The 17,753-nt window shown below is 54.0% G+C and overlaps 1 long non-coding RNA gene across 1 annotated transcript; it reads right to left on the minus strand.

The window, feature by feature from the left end:
- Positions 1-222: 222 nt before the first annotated feature.
- Positions 223-11,123, minus strand: LOC144737065 (uncharacterized). The gene is made up of 3 exons (XR_013588864.1): positions 10,735-11,123; positions 4,620-4,696; positions 223-796 (listed from the first exon to the last, which is right to left on the minus strand). It is a non-coding gene; the product is annotated as an uncharacterized LOC144737065 (long non-coding RNA).
- Positions 11,124-17,753: the final 6,630 nt, after the last annotated feature.

A 17,753-nucleotide genomic window follows, 5' to 3' on the forward strand; every position in this document is an offset into this window, starting at 1 on the left:
CGCACGGCGATCGACCAGCCAGGAGCAAGGGGGAGCGAGAGCACGTGACGCTCCTGACCCTCGTGACGCTCGTGACGACGTCGTCGCTGTACGTCTGGACGAGGGGATCGCCAGCCAGGCCATCCCGTCCGTCTGTGCGTCTGTCCGTCTGTCGCGAGTCTATTCGTCTGTGTCTCTGTGTCTCTGTGTCTCTGTGTCTCTGTGTCTCTGTGTCTCTGTGTCTCTGTGTCTCTGTGTCTCTGTGTCTCTGTGTCTCTGTCTCACTGTCTCACTGTCTCACTGTCTCACTGTCTCACTGTCTCACTGTCTGTCCCTCTGTCTCACTGTCTCACTGTCTCTCTGTCTCTCTGTCTCACTGTCTCTCTGTCTGTCTCTCTGTCTCTCTGTCTCTCTGTCGCGCGTCTATCCGGGCGACGCATCCCGGCGGTCACGTCGGCCACCGCAGACACGGAGAGCGGTGGCCATCGCGAGCGTGGCGCCCGCAAAACGGAGGGCGTGCGAGAGAGAGAGACACAGAGAGAGACACGGAGAGAGACAGAGAGAGACAGAGAGAGACACGGAGACGCGCGGGGAGAAGCGGGGGGACACGCGGAGTTCGTCGGGGAAATACGGGGAACACGAGGAGATACGGGGGGGGGGGGGAGACACGGTGAGCACACGGAGAGACAGCGGAAGCCACGGGGGGGGGGGGGAGACACGCGGCGGAGAGAGCCGCGGCGAGGAGCGCGAGCGACTCACTTGATGAAGTAGCTGACTCCCTCCCTCGTGAACGCCTCCTCCCAGCCCAGCGGCAGGTCTGCCACGCGGGGGACAGACGGAGACACACGTGGTCACAGCCCGCACGGCGCCGGCAGCAGCAGTAGTGGTTGTGGTAGCAGCAGTAGTGGTAGTAGCAGTAGTAGTAGCAGTAGCAGCAGTAGTAGCAGCAGTAGCAGCAGTAGTAGTAGCAGCAGCAGTAGTAGTAGCAGCAGCAGTAGTAGTAGCAGCAGCAGTAGTAGTAGTAGCAGCAGCAGTAGTAGTAGCAGCAGCAGTAGTAGTAGCAGTAGCAGCAGTAGTAGTAGCAGCAGCAGTAGTAGTAGCAGCAGCAGTAGTAGTAGCAGCAGCAGTAGTAGTAGTAGCAGCAGCAGTAGTAGTAGCAGCAGCAGTAGTAGTAGTAGCAGCAGCAGTAGTAGTAGCAGCAGCAGTAGTAGTAGTAGCAGCAGCAGTGGTAGCAGTAGTAGTAATAGTAGTAGTAGCAGCAGCAGTAGTAGTAGCAGCAGCAGTAGTAGTAGCAGCAGCAGTAGTAGTAGTAGCAGCAGTAGTAGTAGTAGCAGCAGCAGTGGTAGCAGTAGTAGTAATAGTAGTAGCAGCAGCAGTAGTAGTAGCAGCAGCAGTAGTAGTAGCAGCAGCAGTAGTAGTAGTAGCAGCAGCAGTGGTAGCAGTAGTAGTAATAGTAGTAGTAGCAGCAGTAGTAGCAGCAGCAGCAGTGGTAGCAGCAGCAGCAGTAGTAGTTAGTAGCAGCAGCAGTAGTAGTAGCAGCAGCAGTAGTAGTAGCAGCAGCAGTAGTAGTAGCAGCAGCAGTAGTAGCAGCAGCAGTAGTAGTAGCAGCAGCAGTGGTAGCAGTAGTAGTAATAGTAGTAGTAGCAGCAGTAGTAGCAGCAGCAGCAGTGGTAGCAGCAGCAGCAGTAGTAGTAGCAGCAGCAGTAGTAGTAGCAGCAGCAGTAGTAGTAGCAGCAGTAGTAGTAGTAGCAGCAGCAGTGGTAGCAGTAGTAGTAATAGTAGTAGCAGCAGCAGTAGTAGCAGCAGCAGCAGTGGTAGCAGCAGCAGCAGTGGCAGCAGCAGCAGCAGTATTGGTAGCAGCAGCAGTAGTAGCAGCAGCAGTGGTAGCAGCAGCAGTGGTAGCAGCAGCAGCAGTATTGGTAGCAGCAGTAGTAGTAGCAGCAGTAGCAGCAGCAGTAGCAGCAGCAGCAGTAACAGCAGCAGTAGTAGTAGCAGCAGTAGTAACAGCAGCAGTAGTAGTAGCAGCAGCAGCAATGCCGACAGACTGCCAAGTTGATGAGTCATCATCGAGACAGCGTCTCTGTGACAGGACACGTGTGTACGCCCCGTCCACGCACAAGCACACACACAGGGCGTACACACACCACACGGCGTACACACACACACAGGGTGTACACACACACACACAGGGTGTACACACACACACAGGGTGTACACACACACACACACATGGCGTACACACACACACAGGGTTTACACACACAGAGTGTACACACACACACAGTGTACACACACACACACAGGGTGTACACACACGCACACACACACAGCGTGTACACACACACAGGGTGTACACACACACACACACAGTGTACACACACACACACAGGGTGTACACACACACACAGGGTGTGTGCACACACACACACAGGGTGGTGATGATGGTAGTGATGACGGTGATAACGGTGATGGCGGTGATGGTGGCGATGATGGTGATGTTGGTGATGACGGTGATGACGGTGGTGATGGTGGCAATGATGGTGATGAAGGTGATGGTGGTGATGGTGGCAATGATGGTGATGACGGTGATGATGGTGTTGGTGGCAATGATGGTGATGGTGGTGATGGTGGTGTTGGTGGCGATGATGGTGGTGATGATGGCAATGATGGTGATGGTGGTGATGGTGGTGTTGGTGGCGATGATGGTGGTGATGATGGCAATGATGGTGATGGTGGTGATGGTGGTGTTGGTGGCAATGATGGTGATGGTGGTGATGGTGGTGTTGGTGGCAATGATGGTGATGGTGGTGATGGTGGCAATGATGGTGATGGTGGTGATGGTGGTGTTGGTGGCAATGATGGTGATGGTGGTGATGGTGGTGTTGGTGGCGATGATGGTGGTGATGGTGGCAATGATGGTGATGGTGGTGATGGTGGCAATGAAGGTGATGGTGGTGATGGTGGCAATGATGGTGATGACGGTGATGATGGTAATGATGGTGATGGTGGCGATGATGGTGGTGATGATGGCAATGATGGTGATGGTGGTGATGGTGGTGTTGGTGGCAATGATGGTGATGGTGGTGATGGTGGCAATGATGGTGATGGTGGTGATGGTGGTGTTGGTGGCAATGATGGTGATGGTGGTGATGGTGGCAATGATGGTGATGGTGGTGATGGTGGTGTTGGTGGCAATGATGGCGATGGTGGCGGTGATGGTGGCGATGGTGGCCATGGCAATTATCGTTTCAAAACTATTTCTCTACAGACTCGATGAGATCTGGATTACATTTTTGCCCCTTTCCAGGAGTGGCCGTTCCGGGTGGCTAACGATCGCCGCTAATGGGGCAGTCCGCTAATGGGGGCAGCATCTGGTGCTGTGAAAGCCGAACACGTGGGGGGGAGGATGGGGGGGGGGGGTTCAGGGGGGGGGGGTGGGACAAGGTTGGCAGGATGGGGGGGGGGCAGTGCTGGGGGGCTCTGGAGGGAGCGCCCCCCCCCCCAACTCCCACCCCCCCCCCCCTCTGGGGGCCTCTCAGAATCCGCTCAAATTTCTCCTCTCCCCCCCCCACCCCCTAATCGATCGGAGCTTCCTGCATCCCCCCAGCCCCCTATTCCCCGTAGTGGTGAGCGTAGTGGTGAGCGTGGTGGTGAGTGTGGTGGTGAGCGTAGTGGTGAGTGTAGTGGTGAGTGTAGGTGTGAGCGTGGTGGTGAGCGTCGTGGTGAGTGTCGTGGTGAGTGTAGGTGTGAGTGTAGGTGTGAGTGTCGTGGTGAGTGTAGTGGTGAGTGTAGGTGTGAGCGTGGTGGTGAGCGTCGTGGTGAGTGTAGGGGTGAGTGTAGGTGTGAGTGTCGTGGTGAGTGTCGTGGTGAGTGTAGGGGTGAGCGTGGTGGTGAGTGTAGGTGTGAGCATAATGGTGAGCGTGGTGGTGAGTGTAGGGGTGAGTGTAGGGGTGAGTGTCGTGGTGAGTGTAGTGGTGAGTGTAGTGGTGAGTGTCGTGGTGAGTGTAGGTGTGAGCGTGGTGGTGAGTGTAGTGGTGAGTGTAGGGGTGAGTGTAGTGGTGAGTGTGGTGGTGAGTGTAGTGGTGAGCGTGGTGGTGAGTGTAGGTGTGAGTGTCGTGGTGAGTGTCGTGGTGAGTGTCGGGGTGAGTGTAGTGGTGAGCGTGGTGGTGAGTGTCATGGTGAGTGTAGGTGTGAGTGTAGTGGTGAGTGTAGGGGTGAGTGTAGGGGTGAGTGTAGGGGTGAGTGTAGGGGTGATTGTCGTGGTGAGTGTAGTGGTGAGTGTAGGGGTGAGTGTAGGGGTGAGTGTAGGGGTGAGTGTAGGGGTGATTGTCGTGGTGAGTGTAGGGGTGAGTGTAGGGGTGAGTGTAGGGGTGAGTGTAGGGGTGAGTGTAGGGGTGATTGTCGTGGTGAGTGTAGGGGTGAGTGTAGGGGTGAGTGTAGGGGTGATTGTCGTGGTGAGTGTAGTGGTGAGTGTAGGGGTGAGTGTAGGGGTGATTGTCGTGGTGAGTGTAGGGGTGAGTGTAGGGGTGAGTGTAGGGGTGAGTGTAGGTGTGAGTGTAGTGGTGAGTGTAGGGGTGAGTGTAGGGGTGAGTGTAGGGGTGAGTGTAGGGGTGAGTGTAGGGGTGAGTGTCGCCGCTCACCGGCGCGCTTGCGGTGCCCGGTGCACACGGGGTCCTCGCTGCGTGGGTGGAGCCAGGTGGTCGTCCTCGTCTCATCGCTGCGCACACACACACGCAGCACACCTCGTCAACACGCTCACCTACACGCTCACCTACACGCTCACCTACACACTCACCTGCACCCAAACCTGCGCACTCACCTGCGCGCTCTACTACACACTCACCTGCACACTCACCTACACACTCACCTACACACACACACACACACCTGCACACTCACCTGCACATGAACATGCACTCAACCACCGGCTCTCACCTCACTCACTCACCGACCCGCACATCCAAACTACCGCTCACCTACACACTCACCTGTACACTCACCTACACACTCACCTACACGCTCACCTACACACTCACCTGTACACTCACCTACACGCTCACCTGTACACTCACTGACCCGCACATCCAAACTACCGCTCACCTCGCCTACGCACTGACCCACCCACTCACTCATCCAACCACTCACCCACACACTCGCGCACCCATCCATCCGCTCATTGATCAAATCACTCTTTATTTACTGTTACCATGGTTGCCATTTCCCCGTAAACTTCACTCATCGATTCCTTCACCCGCGTTGAGGCCGTCTTGGACACCGCTGGTACCGGTCATCGGCAAGTCCACTAAGCTCCACATCAGCTCCATCTCTTCTCCAGCCCATGCCGCGCACATTTAGCCCCCCTCTATCCGGAAGCTTCTTGGGGGAGGGCGGTGGCTGGGCCTGTGGTGGCTCCGTGACCCAACAAACGAGGCCTCGCTTGCCCGGAGGAGCTCACCGGTGATGGGGACCGTGTCCAGATCTGTCAAGGACCTATGAACAGCTCGCACGCTCCAGCCTGGCTAAACCCAGGATGGATCGCAGGCATGTCAGCCAGGAGGTTTCAAACCGGCGCAGATGTTCCATTAGAGGGGTCCACGTTTGGCAAGCCGAGGAGAAGGGAGGGTGGGGGAGGTTTCTCGAACTGTGTGGCCGAACATTTTTCTTGTTGTTGTTGAGTTCAACAATTGCAGGGGGAGCCCAGAGGACATCCACCACCCCTTGTCGCAGCCCCCCCCGCTATGCCGCACGTCACCTAAGACCACAACCCCACACACACACCTCCATACACACGCACCTACATATACACACACACATCTACACACCTACATCTACACACCTACACACCTACACACACACACACACCAACATACACACACATACACACACACACATCTACATACACACACACCTTTACACACCTACACACACACACACACATCAACATACACACACACCTCTACACACACACACACATCTACACACACACACACATCTACACACACACACACACATCTACACACACACACACACACATCTACACACACACACACATCTACACACACACATCTACACACCAACACACACACACACACCACCACACTAAAACATACACATCTACACACACAATGGCACAAAATAGCCACACAGAGACAGACATACATCAATACTGAGACAATTCAGCACTGTATACATCAATAAACAATTACACACACACATGTACCACACACACACACACACCCTAAAGCACACACATTCTTATAATCAAAACATATAATCAAAGTCCCCCCGTGTAGCCTTAACAGACTGTTGGGGCAAGTGCTGTTAGCGAGCACCTATGAAGGCCGGCACGGCACACGAGGTGGTGGGTGGCCAGCACCACGCCCGACCGCCTTTGTCTCCCCAGTGACGATGTTTACACATCGCACCAGGTACTCATTTGAGGCCGAGTGGACCTAGGGGATGCCCAGGACCGATTCCGATAATCGTCACCGGTGTTGGCCGTGAGCGGGAATCGAACTCGGGTCGCCGGGTTCTTAGGGCAGTGTGCTAACCACTACACCACCGCTCCCCACACACACACACACACAGGTACCAACACACACACACCTACCAACAGCTACCAACACACACACACACACAGCTACCAACACACACACAAACACACACACACAGCTACCAACACACAGCTACCAACACACACACACAGCTACCAACACACACACACACAGCTACCAACACACACACACACAGCTACCAACACACACACACAGCTACCAACACACACACACACAGCTACCAACACACACAGCTACCAACACACACAGCTACCAACACACACACACAGCTACCAACACACACACAAACACACACACACAGCTACCAACACACACACACACAGCTACCAACACACACACACACACAGCTACCAACACACACACACACACAGCTACCAACACACAAACACACACACACACAGCTACCAACACACAAACACACACACACAGCTACCAACACACACACACAGCTACCAACACACAGCTACCAACACACAGCTACCAACACACAGCTACCAACACACACACACAGCTACCAACACACACACACACAGCTACCAACACACAGCTACCAACACACAGCTACCAACACACAGCTACCAACACACAGCTACCAACACACAGCTACCAACACACAGCTACCAACACACAGCTACAAACACACACACACAGCTACCAACACACAAATACACACACACAGCTACCAACACACAAACACACACACAGCTACCAACACACACACACAGCTCCCCCCACACACAGCTACCAACACACACACACACCAACACACCGACACACACTATCACCGACACATACCGACACATCAATACACAAACAAAGGCAAAGATCCCCCTTATAGCCTTAACAGACTGTTGGGGCAAGTGCTGTTCGCGAGCACGCATACCAACACACACACACGTCACACGCAAGCACACACACACAACACACACGTCACACATATGCTGCAGGTAAATCACATAATTACCACCATCATCATCATCACCATCATTGTCATCAGCATCGCGCGCAAGCACGCGCACACCCACACACACCCATCACACACACACACACCCATCACACACACCCATCACACACCAACCCATCACACACACACCACACCATCACACACACACCATCACACACACAACAACCCATCACACACACACCAACCCATCACACACACACCAACCCATCACACACTCACCAACCCATCACACACTCACACACACACACATCACACACACACACACCATCACACACACACCATCACACACACACACCAACCCATCACACACACCATCACACACACACACACCACACCAACCACCCCACACACCACACCAACCACCCCACACACCACACCAACCACTCCACACACACACCAACCACACACACACACCAACCACCCCCACACACACACCAACCACCCCATACACACACCATCACACACACACACCACCCCACACACACACACCAACCAACCCACACACACACACACACCAACCACCCCACACACACACCAACCACCCCACACACACACACACCAACCACCCCACACACACACCAACCACCCCACACACACACACACCAACCACCCCACACACACACCAACCACCCCACACACACACACCAACCACCCCACACACACACACCAACCACCCCACACACACACACCAACCACCCCACACACCACACCAACCACTCCACACACACACACCAACCACCCCATACACACACACCAACCACCCCATACACACACCATCACACACCAACCACCCCATACACACACCATCACACACCAACCACCCCACACACACACCAACCACCCCACACACACACCAACCACCCCACACACACACACACCAACCACCCCACACACACACACACCAACCACCCCACACACACACACACCAACTACCCCACACACACACACACCAACCACCCCACACACACACACACCAACCACCCCACACACACACACCAACCACCCCACACACACACACACCAACCACCCCACACACACACACACCAACCACCCCACACACACACACACCAACCACCCCACACACACACACACCAACCACCCCACACACACACACACCAACCACCCCACACACACACACACCAACCACCCCACACACACACACACCAACCACCCCACACACACACACACCAACCACCCCACACACACACACACCAACCACCCCACACACACACACCAACCACCCCACACACACACACACACCAACCACCCCACACACACACACACACCAACCACCCCACACACACACACACACCAACCACCCCACACACACACACACCAACCACCCCACACACACACACACACACCAACCACCCCACACACACACACACACCAACCACCCCACACACACACACACACCAACCACCCCACACACACACACACACCAACCACCCCACACACACACACACACCAACCACCCCACACACACACACCAACCACCCCACACACACACACACCAACCACACCACACACACATACACCAACCACCCCACACACACACACCAACCACCCCACACACACACACACACCAACCACCCCACACACACACACACACCAACCACCCCACACACACACCAACCACCCCACACACACACCAACCACCCCACACACACACACCAACCACCCCACACACACACACACACCAACCACCCCACACACACACACCAACCACCCCACACACACACACACCAACCACCCCACACACACACACACCAACCACCCCACACACACACACAAACCACACAACACACACACACACAAACCACACAACACACACACACACACAAACCACACAACACACACACACACCAACCACCCCACACACACACACCAACCACCCCACACACACACACCAACCACCCCACACACACACACCAACCACCCCACACACACACACCAACCACCCCACACACACACACCAACCACCCCATACACACACACCAACCACCCCATACACACACACACCAACCACCCCATACACACACACACCAACCACCCCATACACACACACACACCAACCACCCCACACACACCAACCACCCCACACACCACACACACCATCACACACACACCACCCAATGACACACACACACCAACCACACCACACACACACACCATCACACACACACACACACCACCCAATCACACACACACCAACGCATCCATAATCACACAAGCAAACACAAACACTCACCAACACTCGTACACAAGTACACCACAACACCATCACCACAACACCATCACCACAACACCATCACCACAACACCATCACCACAACACCATCACCACAACACCATCATCACAATCACCACAACCACAATCACCACAACACCATCACCACAACACCATCACCACAACACCATCACCACAACACCATCACCACAACACCATCACCACAATCCTCATCACCACAATCACCAGACACAACACCATCACCACAACACCATCACCACAATGCTCATTACCACAACACCATCACCACAACACCATCACCATTACCACAACACCATCACCACAACATCATCACCACAACACCATCACCACAATCCTCATCACCATCACCACAACACCATCACCACAACACCATCACCACAACACCATCACCACAACACCATCACCACAATCCTCATTACCACAATCACCATCACCACAACACCATCACCACAACACCATCACCACAACACCATTACCACAACACCATCACCACAACACCATCACCACAATCACCATCATCACAATCACCACTACCACCACATCACCACCACATCACCAAAACATCACCACCACCACATTATCATCACAATCACCACCACCACCACATCACCATCACCACCACATCACCATCATCACCACGTCACCACAACATCACCACCACCACATTATCATCACCACCACATCACCACCACCACCACAACCACATCACCACCACCACATTATCATCACAATCACCACCACATCATCATCACGATCACCACATCACCATCACCACATCACCACCACCACCACCAGGCAACAACGCAGCGCGCTGGGACAGGGAGGTGGTGAGGGGGGTGGGTAGCGACTGGCTGCCCGGTGGTGTTCACGCTGCGTAAAGCAACGTCCTGCGACAGGCCCCGGTGGCGAACCGTCGCGCCCGCCCGCCCGCCCGCCGCCACTCACTTGATGAAGAAGACGCGGCCATCCCGGGTCACCCCGAAGTACCAGGGGTCGGGCAGCTTGCAGCGCCGCAGCTCGTCCGCCATCACGACGCCCGCGGCTCGGGGGAGCCTCGGAGCCAGCCACCTCGACACTGCCGCCTCCTCCTCCTGCTGCTGCTGCTGCCGCTTGCTGCTGCTGCTGCGTCCTACTCCTGCTGCGTCCTGCTCCCACCTCTCCCTCCTCTGCGTCTCGCTCGCTCGCCCGCCCGCTCTCCACCACCACCACCACTCTCTCCTCCTCCTCCTCCACTCTCTCGGTTTCTCGTCGCGTATCCGCACTCTCCTCCTCCTCCCTTGCCCAGAAGCTCTCTCGCTCACTCACTCCCCACCTCTCTCGCTCACTCACTCCCCCCTCTCTCTCCTCCTCCCCCCTCTCTCCCCTCTGTCTCCTCCTCTCTCGCTCTCGGTCTCTCTCCCCTCCTCCTCTCTGTCTCCTCCTCGTGTTCGGTAGCTGCCTCTCCTCTCTCCCCAGCTGATCTCTCTCTCTCTCTCGCCCCCTCCTCCTCTCTGGAGGAACTCTCCCTTATCTCCCTCCCCTCCCCCGTATCTCCCCCTCCTCCTCCCCCCTCCCCTCCTCCCCCCCCTCCTCCTCCTCCCCCCTCCTCCTCCTCCCCCCCTCCTCCCCCCCCCTTATCTCTGCTACCCCCTCCCCTCTCTCTCCTCCCCCACGTAGTCGCTCCGCCCACGCTCTTTGTGTCGCGTCTGTGCAGCCCCTCCCCTATTCCTCCCTCCCCCCAATAGCCCCTCCCCTATCACCCCCTCCCCCCAATAGCCCCTCCCCTATCCCCCCCGCCCCTCCCCTATCCCCCCAATAGCTCCTCCCCTATCCCCCCCGCCCCTCCCCTATCCCCCCAATAGCCCCTCTCCTGTCCCCCCCCCTCCTCTGTCCCCCCCGCCCCCCCCCTCCCCCCAACAGCCCCCTCCCCCACACGATATTGACCGGATCATGAGCCACTCCGGAATATAAGACGCACCACAAACTTGTGCCGAGTGTCAATAAAGTTGTACAAAACGTCAATAAAGTTGACACATAGACACACACATACGCACTTACACACACATACACACACATAAAGACACATACAACAACAACAACCGCCATTCGCCACTAAGTGGCGGTGACGTCACCACGACGCTTGTGCCAGGCCATGTGCACCCTGAGGCCACGTGAAGTGTCGAACGCCCGCTGGCAGGAGGTCACGGGGCAGACCCAGGTGCCACGGGTCGATTGACCGAGATGACCGAGATGACTGGCTGATGCACCACCTGTGCCCCCTACTGTACCAACTTGCTGTGCTTTAGCCACCCGGCGCTCCGCTCGTTGTTGTGAGCGTCGCTCCTCCGCCCTCCGTTGTTGTTGGAGGGCGACTGCCTCCAACTGCCCAGTAGCGTCCTTCACGAGCCTCCTCCACTGAGGCCGATCTTGACACCGCTGGTACCAGTCATCGGCAAGTCCACTCAGCTCCACGTCCTCCTGTGCCACATCACTCCATCTCTTCTCTAGCCCGTGCCGCGCCCGTTTAGCCCCCTCGATCCGGCCGAACAAAAGCTGTTGAGGCATGCGGTGGCTGGGCATGCGGGCTACATGACCCAGCCAACGCAGCCTTGCCTGCCGGAGGAGCTCACTGATGGGACTTTGCCCAGATCTTTCAAGGACTTGTGAGCTCCTCACACAATCCAGCCTTCAGGTTAAACCCAGGATGGATCGTAGGCAGGCCAGCCTAAATGTATACAGACACATACACACACATTCACACATACAGACACACAGACACATACACACACAATCACCTACTGGATTATAAGACGCACACCCCCCACCCACAACTTGTACTTTAAGCTGTTGGGGGGAGGGGGAGGCGCGTCTCATCATCGTGGCGAGAATGATGCCACCCACTGGCTCCCTTCCCGCCCATTCTCCACCCTCGCCCCCCCACCCCACGTGGCATTGTTGTAGCTGGAGTCACGTGGGGGAGGAACTCGCATCAGCAGCATCATCAGCAGTAGCAGCAGCACCATCAGCGTTATTGTCATCATTGTTAGCAGCATCATCATCAGCAGCAGCATCATCATCACAATCAACATCAGCAGCATCATCATCAGCAGCAGCGGCATTGTCATCATTGTTAGCAGCAGCAGCAACATCAGCAGCATCACGCATTAGCATCATCATCATAATCAACATCAACAGCATCATCAAAGGCATCATCACTTCCAGCGAGGCGCAGGCGCAGGCGTTGTGGGTTGACTGATGTGCCAGGCTAGGTGCATGAGGTCACGGGGCAGACGCGGGTGGTGTGGGTTGACTATTGTGCCAGGCTAGGTGCATGAGGTCACGGGGCAGACGCGGGTGTTATGGGTTGACTATTGTGCCAGGCTAGGTGCATGAGGTCACGGGGCAGACGCGGGTGGTATAAGGTGACTGATGTGCCAGGCTAGGTGCATGAGGTCACGGGACAGACGCGGGGGTTATGGGTTGACTATTGTGCCAGGCTAGGTGCATGGGGTCACGGGACACTTGTTGATAGATTGATTGATGCTGCAGCCTGGCAGTATCCTGCTCAAAGAATGATCCCTGAGACTCAGTGAGGCTTTCTCCTGTAAACGAGTGGACTAATTAAAAAAATCATAAGAATAATCCACGGATTTAAAAAAACAGTATAATAAAAAAAAATCGGAAGAATTATCCACGATTTAAAAAAACACAGACTAACAAAATCACAAGAATAATCCACGGGTTTAAAAAAGCACAGACTAACAAAAAAATAAGAAGATAATCCGCGGTTTAAAAAAAGCAGATTAATAAAATAAAATCAGAACAATAATGCACGGTTTAAAAAAAAACACAGACATAAAAAAATCTGAAGAATAATCCACGGTTTAGAAAAATACAGACTAATAAAACATCAGAAGAACGATCCGCTGTTTACAAAAAAAACACACACAATCACTCAACAAATTCGTCAAGAATAACAATCACCCAATAATTTGCATCATCAGCAGCGGCGGCAGCTATCATAACAATCATCATCAGCCTACGGAGCGCGATGTGAGTCGTAGGGAGTTGGCCCCCTCTGCTGGTGGAGATGGAGATGTAGCTGCGACCAGAGACACCCACCAGAGAGACACCCACCAGAGAGACACCCACCAGAGAGACACCCACCAGAGAGACACCCACCAGAGAGACACCCACCAGAGAGACACCCACCAGAGAGACACCCACCAGAGAGACACCCACCAGAGAGACACCCACCAGAGAGACACCCACAACAGAAACTCCCCCCACACCACCCCGATGCTGCTGCTGCTGCCCCACCGTAAGAATCTCCGTCTCGTCTGTGCAGCCCCGCCCAGAGATGTTAACTACCTCGCCTGGTCTGCAGGAGGTCGTGGGCTCGATCCCGACCCTGACGATGCCTGCTGCTGTATATTTGGAGTTTGCGTGTCTCTCTCTCTCATCATCATCATCACGGTGGCTAGATGTTAACTACCTCGCCTGGTCTGCAGGAGGTCGTGGGCTCGATCCCGACCCTGACGATGCCTACTGCTGTATATTTGGAGTTTGCGTGTCTCTCTCTCTCATCATCATCATCACGGTGGCTAGGAGATGTTAACTACCTCGCCTGGTCTGCAGGAGGTCGTGGGCTCGATCCCGACCCTGACGATGCCTACTGCTGTATATTTAGAGTTTGCGTGTCTCTCTCTCTCATCATCATCACGGTGGCTAGGATATGTTAACTACCTCGCCTGGTATACAGGAGTACATGGGTTTGATCCCGACCCTGAAGCCTGCTGTATATTTGGAGTTTGTGTGTCTCTCACATCATCATCAGTAGCACGGCGGCTAGGAAATGTTAACCACATCGCCTGGTATACAGGAGTACATGGGTTTGATCCCGACCCTGACGCCTGCTGCTGCTGTATGTTTGTAGTTTGTGTGTCTCTCTCTCCCCAAGGTCGCGTGGATTTTTTTTATCCGGGTCCTCCTCCGGTTTATAGCCGCTGCTGCTATAAATTTCCACACGACGACGATGATGATGACAAGCCACTTGGTTGAGCGATCATTTGTGAAAGCCAAGTCGCGTCTGAAAAAGAGCTACATAGCTCAGCGGGGCCTTACCTTCGTTTAGTTTATAGTTTAGAATGGAACATTAAAGAAATAGCTGCAGTGGTGAGCCACACTATGGACCGTAAAATGAACCCATAGACACCCATAGATATATTTTAATGACACATTCCATTTTCAAGAGTTACAATTCTTATTGACTAGATTTAGATAAGAATGACAATCATTTCGATTTAAAGCTTTCGTGACTGCAGGGATTCATCTTCTTGGTTCTTTCGGTAAAGTCACATAGAAGGGAAGTAATAAAATAATAAAAAATAAAAAATAATAAAATAATTCTCACGACGTTTCGGCCACAACGTAAGCAGCCGTCCTCAGGTGAAGAATGTTTTATTTTTACTATTTTATTACTTCCCTTCTACGTGACTTTACCGAAAGAACCAAGAGAAATGACAATCATATTCTACTTAGAGAACGGAATGAGTGCCGTGGATGTGATGAGGTGGTGGTGTAACGATACTCATCATCATCACAGTCACCATCATCGTCGTTATCCATCTCTCGCACAAACACCACCACTGTCATCATGATCATCAAATCACTATTATGATCATATTAAGCATCAATGTCATCATGTGTGAGTCTATGGGTTTCTGTGTGAGTCGATGGGTCTAAGTGTGAGTCTATGGGTCTCTGTGTGGTGAGTCTATGGGTCTTTGTGAGTCTATGGGTCTCTGTGTGAGTCGATGGGTCTCTGTGTGAGTCTATGGGTCTCTATGTGAATCTATGGGTCTCTGTGTGAGTCTATGGGTGTCTGTGTGAGTCTGTGGGTCTCTGTGTGAGTCTATGGGTTTCTGTGTGAGTCTATGGGTCTCTGTGTGAGTCTATGGGTCTCTGTGTGAGTCTATGGGTCTCTGTGTGAGTCTGTGGGTCTCTGTGTGAGTCTGTGGGTCTGTGGGTCTCTGTGTGATGAGTATGTGGGTCTCAGTGTGAGTCTGTGGGTCTCTGTGCGAGTCTGTGGGTCTCTGTGTGAGTCTATGGGTCTCTGTGTGAGTCTGTGGGTCTCTGTGTGAGTCTGTGGGTCTCTGTGCGAGTCTATGGGTCTCTGTGCGAGTCTATGTATGTTGAACTTCTTTCGCACCGTACGTAGCCAATCGCGCTAATCGGAGGTGCGGGAGGGGGGAAGGACAATACACTAAACACAACAACAACGGGAAGCAGTTCTGAAGAACGTGAGTTTTCAACCTCGACTTTTCTCTTTAATGACAAAACACATTCAACGAAAGAGAGACAGCGAGACAGAGGTGAGAGTGTCATTAACCACGTCGGATTTGCTGACAGCGTCGTCAACAAATGAAAAATAGGAAGAGGTTTTACCCTTTCTGGAGTTGTGTTACGATGTTCTAACACCAAATAGAAACCTTTTTCAAGGCATGATGGACTGCGTTAACCACCACACAGTACCTGTGGTAGCAAACAAACATGCACTGATAATATAATTAATATGGCGTTGTGTTTTGAAACTTATTTTTCGTAATTTGATACTGGCAAAACACAATCCTGCGGAGGGAGCTGGTAGGAACGTTGGGTTGCTCGGTCAATGGCCAGGGTCAACGGCGGCGTGGTGTATTCCGCAAATATGGCCGACTGTGAGGGCGGGCACAAGCCGGCATGAGTAGGTTAAACGTTGAGTTTTATAAGGGCACCACTGGGTGACCAGCCCCTCCCCACCCCTCCCTCCCACCCCCCACCCAGCCCCACCCCTCCCACCCCCCACCCAGCCCCACCCAGCCCCTCCCCACCCTCCCCACCCAGCCCCTCCCCACCCTCCCCACCCAACCCTCCCCTCTCCACCCAGCCCCACACCTCCCATTTTTGGATTCACTACGGACGGACGGACACAATAATCCGCTGTGGGCTGGTGTAACCAGGAGGTTCCTACCAGTAGAAGGTATCCCATGCTGTAGCTGCTCATGCCGAGCTACACATCCCCTGAGAGTGGCATTGTCCTGGTGCCGTTCGTCTTTTGGCGTCCTTCTCTGGCCTGTCACTGCTGGTGAGACGAGGCCTCTGGGGTTGGTCAATCAGTCTCAAAGACGATGCCGCATCTGTTGTCACGGCATGCGTGTGTGCATGTCCACCGCAAGTAGCCTGTGGTGGTTGACGCTGTGACTTGATAGAATCCATTTGGGGTTTGGACATCTGAACACAGAGAAGGGTAATCCCCCATTGTTACGTCTCCTCGTTTAACACGTGGCAAGCTTTCGCGACCAATATCATCCATAATAGAGGCTTTTTTGGTGAGATCGCGTAAATATAAAAATCGTGTGTCATTAAACCCGCCACCACCCGAAGCAACAGCCGGTGAGGTTCGTCACCTAAACAACGCAGCAGCAGCAGCGGTAGCAGCAGCGGCAGCAGCAGCGTTGGATTTTCTGCGCGCAAAAACAAGAAAACCGCCGACCCGCGGTTTGCCACGCGGCTGGTCCCAAGGGTTTGCCGCGTGGCCAACACGAGAGTAGCGCGCACACAAAAATGTTCGCCACGACACCCAACTACCACCGCTGGGCGGAAGGCTTCCCCCCCCCCCCGGGGCCCTTGTTTGACCATACTTCACCACGCCGGTCGGGGGTCAGGGTCACTCGGGGTCAGGGTCACTCGGGGTCAGGGTCACTCGGGGTCAGTGTCAGGGTCACTCGGGGTCAGTGTCAGTTGCTTTCGATTCTCCCGCTGGCTGTGGGCTCAGCTATAGGTGATGGTGATGATGGTGTTGATGATGATGGTGATGATGATGGTGATGATGATGGTGGTGATGATGATGATGGTGGTGATGATGGTGTTGATGATGATGGTGATGATGATGGTGATGATGATGGTGATGATGATGGTGATGATGATGGTGGTGATGATGATGA

Source organism: Lampetra planeri, chromosome 64 (genome assembly GCF_965212315.1).
Source record: "Lampetra planeri chromosome 64, kcLamPlan1.2.h2, whole genome shotgun sequence".
NCBI classification, from domain to species: Eukaryota; Metazoa; Chordata; class Hyperoartia; order Petromyzontiformes; family Petromyzontidae; genus Lampetra; species Lampetra planeri.